The sequence below is a fragment of the Gossypium arboreum genome, chromosome 11, assembly GCF_025698485.1.
Source record: "Gossypium arboreum isolate Shixiya-1 chromosome 11, ASM2569848v2, whole genome shotgun sequence".
Classification (NCBI taxonomy): domain Eukaryota; kingdom Viridiplantae; phylum Streptophyta; class Magnoliopsida; order Malvales; family Malvaceae; genus Gossypium; species Gossypium arboreum.
Window position 1 is genome coordinate 31380030 of NC_069080.1, and position 8592 is coordinate 31388621.

The 8592-nt window shown below is 35.6% G+C and overlaps 1 non-coding gene across 1 annotated transcript; it reads right to left on the minus strand.

The window, feature by feature from the left end:
* Positions 1 to 6182: 6182 nt before the first annotated feature.
* Positions 6183 to 6289, minus strand: LOC128284638 (small nucleolar RNA R71). Its single transcript, XR_008275060.1, has one exon. It is a non-coding gene; the product is annotated as a small nucleolar RNA R71 (small nucleolar RNA).
* Between the last annotated feature and the right edge of the window lie 2303 nt (positions 6290 to 8592).

The window sequence follows — 8592 nt, forward strand, 5'->3', positions numbered from 1 at the left end:
GGTATTGATTTCTCATAGCATCCTCGGGTTCCCACGTAGCTTCTTCTACCCCATGTCAATTCCATAATACTTTCACTAATGTTATTCTTTTATTTCTCAGCTCTTTGATCTCACAAGCCAAAATTTGAATTGGTTCTTCACTATATGAAAAATCTAACTGAATTTCAACTTTAGAAGGAGAAATAACATGTGAAGGGTCGGATCGGTATCGTTGAAGCATCGATACATAAAAAACATTGTGAATCTTCTCTAACTCACTCGATAAAGCTAACCGATATGCCACTGGACCTATTCTTTCAATGATCTCATACGACCCGATGAATCTCGGACTCAATTTGCCTTTATGACCAAATCGAAGTATTTTCTTCCATGGAGATACTTTCAAAAACACTTTATCCCCGATCTGAAATTTAGTATCTTTTTGTTTCAAGTCTGTGTATGATTTCTGATGATCTGACGCTACTTTCAGACTATCATGAATTACTTTCACTTTCTGTTCGGTCTCTTTAATCAAATTGACCCCAAAAATCTTATTCTCACTAAGTTCAGTCTAGTACAACAGTGTTCGACACTTTTGGCCGTATAAAGCTTCGTATGGTGCCATTTTAATACTCAATTAAAAACTGTTGTTATACATGAATTCAATCAACGGTAAATACTTTTCCCATATACCTTCGAACTTAAGAATACAACATCTCAACATATCCTCGAGTATTTGTATAACTTGCTCAGATTGACCATCGGTTTGCAGGTGAAATGTAGTACTAAAATGTAGTTTTGAACCAAGTACATCTTGCAGTTTCTTTCAAAACCTCAATGTGAACCTCAGATCTCTATCCGAAACAATAGTAACAGGTACTCCATGTAATCTCACAAGCTCGGAGATATACAACTCTGCTAACTTTTCAAGTGAATAATCTGTTCATACTGGAATGAAATGAGTCGATTTTTTCAATCTGTCAACTATAACCCAGATTGCATCTTTCTTACTCGAAGATAGGGGCAAACCCGAAACAAAATCAATAGTAACTCTATCCCATTTCCACTTGGGAATCATGATAGGTTGCAATAAACCAGACGGTACCTGATGCTTAGCTTTAACTTGTTGACAAATCAAACATTTAGAAATGAACTCTGAGATATCACGTTTCATACCAGGCCACCAATAAAGCTGTTTTAAATCATTATACATTTTTGTGCTTCTAGGATGAACAGATAAACGACTATTATGTGCTTCATTCAAAATCATTTGAATTAACTCTGAATTTCTTGGAACACATATTCGGCCTCTAAATCTTAAACAATCATCAGCGTCAACTTGAAATTCTAAATCAAGGTTCGAATCACATTAAGCTCGTTTTGCTAACATTTCATTATCAACTTTCTGAGCCTCTTAAATCTACCGTAAAAAAAAATGGTCTCGTTTTCATCTCAGCCACAATTGAACTATTATTACCCAAAGCTATTTGAGTGTTCATCACACGTAGAGCAAATAAGGATTTCTGGCTCAAGGCATCAGCAACGACATTAGCCTTTCTCAGAAGATAATCAATCACTAATTCTTAATCTTTTAGTAAATCAAGCCACCTCCGTTGTCGTAAATTTAGATCTTTCTAAGTCATCAAATATTTCAAACTCTTGTGATCGGTAAAGATGTGGCATTTCTCACCAAACAAGTAATGACGCCAAATCTTTAATGCAAACAGAATAGCTACTAACTCCAAATCATGCATCGGGTAATTCTTTTCATGCGGTTTCAATTGTCTCAAGGCATAAGCTATGACTTTTCCTTCCTGCATCAAAACGTAGCCTAGATCATTCAACGATGCATCACTATAAATCACAAATTCTCTACCCGTTTCTGGTTGTACTAACACTGGAGCTTCAATCAAAAAAGCTTTCAACTGATCAAAACGTTTCTGACATTTCTCAGACCATTCAAACTTTACATCTTTCTGAAGCAATTTAGTCAACAGAGTCGCAATCATTGAAAAGCCTTTTACAAATCGTCTATAATAGCCAGCTAGTCTCAAAAAATTGTGGACTTTGGATAGATTTCTTGGAGGCTTCCAATATATTATGGCAGAAATCTTACTCGGATCGACTCGGATACCTGCAGTTGAAACTATATGACCTAGAAAACCAACCTCGCGCAACCAGAATTCACATTTGCTGAAATTTGCAAATAACTACTTATCTCACAGAGTTTGTAGTACAATTCTCAGATGCTCAGCATGCTCGGATTCATTTCTCAAATATATCAATATGTCATTTATGAACACAACAAAAAATTGATCTAGATACGATCTGCAAATCTGATTCATTAAATCCATAAAGACAGTAGGTGCATTCGTTAGTTTGAAAGACATAACTAAAAATTCATAATGACCATACCTCATTTTAAAAGCTGTCTTTGAGACATCAGAGTCTCTAACTCGAAACTGATAATAACCCGATCTTAAATCTATCTTTGAAAACACTGTAGCCCCTTTTAACTAAGCAAACAAATCATATATTCTGGGCAGAGGATACTTATTCTTTATAGTCACTTTATTCAACTGTCTGTAGTCAATACACATTCTCATCGTGCCATCTTTCTTTTTCAGAAACAACACGGGAGCACCTCAGGGCGAGAAACACAGTCTTGTAAACCCTCTGTCAATTAATTCTTTCGACTGAGATTTCAATTCTTTCAATTCTGTTGGGGCCATTCTGTATGGAACTATTGATATCGGTGTTGTTCCCAGCACTAACTCAATGCCAAACTCAACCTCTCAGATCGGTGGTAAACCCGATAACTCTTTATGAAACACATCCGGATATTCACACACAACTGGCACTGATTCTATTTTCCTTTCAGTCACTTTTGTATCAAGCACATAAGCAAAGTAGCTTCACAACCCTTTATCACGTATTTCTGAGCTAACATTGAAGAAATCACTACATGTATACTATTCAAATCATTTGACTCAATTCGAATAATTTCATTATTCTAACATCTTAGATCAATTATCTTTCTTTTACAGTTCATTATAGCAACATGTAGCGTTAGTCAATCCATACCCAAAATTATATCAAATTCATCAAATGGTAACAACATCAGATCAGCTAGAAAACAGAAATCTCGAATCATCAACAGACAGTTCTTGCACACTTTATCAACCAACACACACTTGCGTAAGGGTTTGATACTCTAATTACAAATTCAGTAGACTCTACAGGAAAAGTCTTACTAGATACTAAATTTACATATATATACAAATGAGTTGATCCTGGATGTATCAATGTTATAACTTTAGTATCATAGAGAGTAAAAGTACCGGTGATAACATCTGGAGATGACGCTTCTTCGCGAGTGCGAATAGCGTAGGCTCATGTAGGTGCTCTAGCTTTAGACCTCATAGCAGATTCTTTGGTCGTTCTCTGACTACCACTCACATTAACAGCATTTCTGGGTAGTCTACCTCTAGCTGCAGTGTTACTCGGCCTTGTGTTTTGTACTATATCTTGCTCAGTCAACTCAGGACAATTACGAATGAAATGATCTAATGATCCACATTCAAAATAGGCTCGATCATTCAATCTACAATCACTGATATGCCATTTTCCACAATGTCTACTAGAAACACGAAAATTTACGCATTTTTACATACCCTTTTTAACTTAAAATCTTATAGTTTCGATAAAATTCTTGTTGAAAAATAATTAATTTTTATAAAATAATTAAAGTGCACTTAAAATAGGAACTTGTTGAATTTTAGTTAATTGTATAACTATTTTTGATGAATTTTGGTTATTTTCGACAGATTTGCACAAAAGGGAAAAAAATGGCTCGGTAGACACTACTAGAAGCACAAAACCGAGAAACAATTTGAAGTATCAAGGCGAACTAAATTTCAGCCTAAGACGGTCCAAAATTATATGCATTAATTCATAATATAATTAATTTTAATTTATATCCAATTTAATTTGGGTTAATAAATTATTATTAATTGATTATGAAAAAGTGGTCTAGTTGGACCGAACCGAGTGAACCGAACCGCGTAGGAAATGGACAGCCTAAAACTGTCCCAAGAACTGACCCAAATCAGATTATTAGTTGATTATTTAAGCTTACAATGAGGCCCTTGAAGACTTATTCAAGTTGCATTCAAACCCCTCCACAATTAGTGGCTTTGTAGATATGCCCCAAGCCAAATTTAGCAAAGTTGAAACCATCAAACTTGCCACATGTGTGGCCGGCCAAGGGATAGCTCTTTGGTTGCTATTTTTACCTAATTTTAGCAGCCATCTTCAGCTATAAAACCCCTCTTTGGCTGATCATTCAACACACCTCAAGTCATTCACATCTTTTCTCTCTTCTTTGCCATTTTAAATTCTCTTACTCTCTTGCCAATTTCCTCCCTTGGAAAAGGGTGTTCATTAGCCATTTTGGAGCAACATTGAAGTGCTCATAGTAGCTTTGATTAGCAAGGACAACAGAGAACGTAGAATGGAGCAAGCTAGTCAAGCCACGGAAAAACACCGGATTTGATTTTTATTCCCTATCTCTTTAATTTTTTGTTGTTGTTATGATGAACATATCTATGAATATTTATGTTGTTGGAATGGTTAATTTAATCAATTTAGCTTGCATTTAATTAGTTTTAGGTTGATTACATTTCATCTTCTTAAATTGTTAAAATTGTGTTTATGTTGTTATAGGCCTCGGTAAGATGCTTGATTAAGTAAAATCATGACTAAGTTATTCTTGCATTATAATTGTTAGGTAACTAATTAAATTAATTATTTAAACAGATTGAAATTGTAATTAATAGACACAGTACTTAATCAGAGCATGCTCAATCATCTAAGGTAGCTAAGGGTTAAATTAGCAACAGTATATGATGATACAATTGCCTTGCATAACATGCAAGATTATTGTGATTAAATTGTTTCAAGGTAAGGACACTTTGTTACCTCAAATAGTCTTTTATGTGCTTATTAAATCGAGTTAATTGTTTGAATTGACATAGGGATATGTTTAAGAGATTATTTCAATTTAATAAGTATGTATGTGCTATAACATATTTGCCTATTAAGATTTGTTTAATCGATTGAATTGACATAGAGATATGTCCAAGAGATGAATGGATTTTGGTAGGTAAGTATGTTCATAAGTTAGCAAATTATCGAGTTGCCGTGAATTTATTCGTAAAAATATAAACATGAGTTTAATAATTCTAAGATAAGAAATGTAATTAATCTAACACAATTATGTCATCTTGATTAAACTCGTATTTTGAAATCGTGCATTTGAGATTTATTTATTTAGTTTACTTAGTTTAAAATCTTAGTTTTTAATCACCCTCTTCAAACAAAATATTTTTCTTCACCAAAGTGTTTTAAATAACATTCATAAATAGTTCTTTTCACATTCCTTGTGGGTACGATAACTTGACATTTACTTGTCACTTTATTACTTGTTGCGATTGTGCACACTTTCACATTTCCGTCATTCCAAGTTTTTTGGCGCCGTTATTGGGGAACTTCTTTAAAAAAGTCATTATTTGTGAATTTGTTAGTTTTGCATTTTGGTTTAGTTTTCTATTTAAACTCTAACTTAATTAATTTTTATGTGATTATTTCAGGTGTTTATGAGTATTGACTGAATCATCGATTTACTCCCTATAGACCCTGAGACTGAACGAACTTTCTGACAGTGAAGAAGACAAGCAAGTTAGAGAAGGACCAAAGAAATGAACTTTGAAAATCCAAATCAAGGAAACGGAACAAACCCTGCTCAAAATCCTATTCATATTACTGATGATAGGGATAGAGCTTTAAGACAATATGCCATGACAATATTTCATGATCTTAATTCGGGTATTAGAAGACCCGAAATCGAGGCACAACAGTTTGAGTTAAAGCCAGTCATGGTCCAGATGCTTCAGACAGTGGGCCAATTCAGTGGAATGCCTACCGAAGATCCTCACCTATACTTAAGACTGTTTATGGAAGTGAGAGATTCTTTCAAGTTAGCTGGAGTACCCAAAGATGCATTACAATTGAAGCTGTTCCCGTATTCACTAAGGGATAGAGCTCGAGCCTGGTTGAATTCATTGCCACCAAATTCAATTTCCACATGGCAAGAGTTAGCAGAAAGATTCCTTCTTAAGTATTTCCCGTCTAGAAAGAATGCTAAGTTGAGGAACGAGATCACTACTTTCCAACAAATGGATGATGAGTCCTCGTATGAGGCATGGGAAAGGTACAAAGAATTATTACGGAAGTGCCCTCATCATGGAATCCCACATTGCATCCAACTTGAGACGTTTTATAATGGTCTCAATGCTTACACGAGGATGGTAGTGGACGCTTCTGCTAATGGTGCTCTCTTTTCTAAGTCTTATAATGAGGCTTACGAATTCACTGAAAGAATTTCCAGCAACAATTACCAATGGCCAACCAATCGAGCAGCATCAGGAAGACAAGTTGCTAGAATTGTAACACCCCTAACTCGTGACCGACGCCGGTGTCGGACACGAGAGGTTAACGACCAAATCCTCTCAAGATACCAACTAATTTGACATTACCAGTCAGGCTGGAAAACTGCGTCACTGTCGCCTTAAAAATCATATCTCGAGTTTCAAAACTCAGAAACTGGTTTCGTAAATTTTCCCTGAATTTAGACTCATATACCCATCCATGGATTTATTTTTAGAATTTTTCGTTGGGCCAATTGGTACAGTTTATTAGTTAAAGTCACCCATATTACAGGGATCGACTGCTCTGACCTTCGTGCGTTACAACTTGGATATCTCTCTGTACAGGGCTTTAATACTGGTGCCGTTTGTTTCTAATGAAACTAGACTCAAAATGGAATCTGTACATATAAGGTATGACTCCTAATTCTTTCTGGATAATTTATGGAAAATTTTCAAAGTCACGAAAGGGGTCCCAGAAACCGTTCTGGCCCTGTCTCACGAGAACTTTAATATCTCTCAATATACTGCTCATATGGTCGTTTCGTTTCGTCCATATAAAAATAGATTCATCAAGGTGCAATTTCATAATTTACTCACTATTTAATTCTACTTCTACTATTTTTAGTGATTTTTCAATCTCATCTCACTGCTGCTGTCCGCAACAGTTACTGCAGTAGACTATGCCAATTTCATGAATCTTTCCTTGGCCTTAATCATCCATCATACATGACACAAATTATGGGCACCATATCGAAATTAGAGTTTCTAAGACTCGTGGCTATAGGTTCTAGCATCCCACTCGATGACCACATAGGCCATTTTCACATGGCTTAAAGTTTACAACCCACAATTCGACAAAACAAAATAGCCTATACATGCCAAATGTTCTTCAACAACAAAAACAATACCACAAGATTTCAGCGGTGTGATGACTCCAACGACGGCCCCGATCACGCATAAACAATACGAGTCCGAGAGACCTAAAATGGGTGACAAGAAAAACACCGAGTGAGTTTACAACTCAGTAAGTCATAAGCATTCATTAATCCTTGATAAAGTTACTACTACATGTACAACAAATGAGGCTAGGTACTCGTCCATATCGAGTCTATACCATAATACCTCGGACCTTTCGGTCCAATCTCGTACCAAGTCATACATCCACATTTCATATTCTACACAACAAGATAATCGAAACATTTTACACATTAACTCATTTTCCAGCACAACCATACAATTTCAATCATCACATAGATTTAAGGCTTACCAAATTCAACCCCAAGCATGAGCGTATTCTCTATTCGTCATGAGCTCGAGGTGCTTACCCGATTCGCTGTCGGGATTAACTCGATAATGTCGCACACTCAGTGCCAATTGTAATACAAGAGCATATAGTGAATCCGCACACTTAGTGCTATATATTTTCAGCTCGCACACTTAGTGCTATAGAATCAAACTCGCACACTTAGTGCTGTACAATTTTAAACCCGCACACTTAGTGCCAATCTTGTCACCGTGTCCATTTATACCCGCACACTTAGTGCCGTGACCAATACCTTATGCATTTTGCTGCCTTTATACATTCAACAATGGCATCATTCCATACACATACATTTTCATTTACACATCAATTCATTAAACACAATTGCATATATATTATGATCATTTAAATCAACACCAAATATATGCTTAATGACTTACCTTGTGTTAGGTAAAATAGTTCCAAGTCGGCTACTCGATGACCTTGATTTCCCTTGTTGGGCGCCTCTCCTTTAAGATCTTGAGCTAAATCAAACAAATTTACTTCTCAATCAGACACATACACACGGCAACCATATACATTTCAAAGGTCAATTTATTAGTATCATTTGTCCATATATTAGCTTTTAACGCATTTGGTCACTAGGGCGACCATATTTAACTTTCAAGCATTCATTTCTAATTTTAGTTAAACAATGCGAATGCCATTAGCTACTAATGACACACACACACACATATAAGCACATTTAGCATTTGATACATTCGGCCTTAGCATAATTTCATTAAGAGTCCCCATTAGCCACTTCACTCATCAATTATCTCAACTACTTGATAATCCATACTTATCATGCTAGCGAATATTTCT